This window comes from Marmota marmota, unplaced genomic scaffold, assembly GCF_001458135.2.
Source record: "Marmota marmota marmota unplaced genomic scaffold, marMar, whole genome shotgun sequence".
Lineage (NCBI taxonomy): Eukaryota > Metazoa > Chordata > Mammalia > Rodentia > Sciuridae > Marmota > Marmota marmota.
Window position 1 is genome coordinate 1448060 of NW_026000221.1, and position 1809 is coordinate 1449868.

A 1809-nucleotide genomic window follows, 5' to 3' on the forward strand; every position below is an offset into this window, starting at 1 on the left:
TGGTAATTGAACTTTATGCAGTTTAACAGGTAGACAGGGCTTGTGGGATTTAGCTCATTTCCTTTGTTATCTAGTTGGAATGGTAAATTAGAAGTTTAAATGCCTGCTTCTAATCTGTGCTTTTTGCTAAAGGGCCTCAAATCTCTGGCAAGGTTATTCTCAACAGCTTTCCTCATCTGTGAAGATCCAATAAGGGCTGGGATTGTGGCCCAGTGGTAGAGTGCTCGCCTAGCCTGGATGGGGCCCTTGTTTGATCCTCAGCACCACAGAAAAATAAAGGCATTGTGTTGTGTCCATCTATACCTAAAAAATAAATATGAAAAAAAAAAAGATCAGAAAAAAAATCTGTGTTGCCTACCTCACATGGTTGTGGTTTGTTCGTTGTTTTTATTTTTTTGTGGTACTGGGTATAGAATCTAGGTGCTCTCTACCACTAAGGTACATCCCCAGCCCTTTTTTAAGTTTTGAGACAGGGTTTTACTGAGTTGTTCAGGCTGACCTCAAAGATTCTCCTGCCTCAGCCTCTCACCTTGCTGGGATTATAGGCATGCATCACCACACCTAGGTCGCCTGTTTTTTTTTTGAGCTCCAGGTGATGTAATGAATGTTAAGAGAGCATTGACAATTAGAAACATATATAGCTAGGCATGGTGGCACATGCCTGAAATCCTAGCTCAGGAGGCTGAACCAGGAGAATTATATGTTCAAAGCTAGGGTGGGCAACTTGGCAAAACCCTGTCTCAAAGTAAAAATCTAAGATGGCAGGGAATGTAGATCAGTGGTAAAGCACCTCTCGGTTTGAATCCCCAGTACCATAAATGAGAAAGAAATAAGACATATTTATTAGATTATGTGGTTATGAGCAAAATAGGGGAGTAATACGTTTTTTTGTAGTAAGTAGTAGTTTTCTTTATTACATCTTAAATTTGAAAATTTCCTTTGCAATTTTGAGTTGAACTGAAATCACAATTCTTGTATAAGAATTATTGTAATTACCAGCTGAAAATACTACTTTTCATATTAGGTTATGAATAATCTTAGAGCATATTTACCATTTGTCAATACAGAATTTAACACAAAGCAATATTGTCCTGTTTTTACAGGTAAAGCACAATCTTAGAGAGGTGAAGTAACTTTTTCCAAAATTTCACAGATGGTTAAGGGCAGAGTAGGAATTTAGCCTGTGAATTTTCTGTACATCACAGAGATTCTGTTCAAACTCATATAGAAAGTATGCTCTAGTATGTAGTTCCTCATTTAATTTAAGCAAATGTAATGGGACAAATTCAAAAAGGACTGATGATTTACAAATGTATGGCAGTAGGTGGATATTTATCTTACTCTGATTGTCCCACTGTCTTACACAAGTTATTTGTTATCTCTGCCTCTCATATTCTTGAGAAGTTACCCTCAGGGATGAAATTTTTCTTTGATAAGTTATAATGTAAATCTTTTTAGGTTTAAGCTGCTCTTAAAAGGAAGCTGGGCGTGATGTGGCACACTTATGATCCTAGTGGCTTGGGAGGCTGAAGCAGGGGGATTGGGAGTTCAAAAGCCATCCTCAGCAATGGTGAGGCAGTAAAGCAACTCAGTGAAACCTTGTCTCTAAATAAAAATACAAAATAGGGCTGGGGACGTGGCTCAGTGGTGGAGAGCCCCTGAGTTCAGTCCCTCTCGCACCTCCCCAACCCCTCAAAAAGGAGATGATCTGCATCCATATTTTGGGCTTGCTAATTTAATTTTTAATTAATTTAATTTTTTAATTAATTTATTTAGATACTGTGCATATCTTTTTTTTTTTTTTTTTTT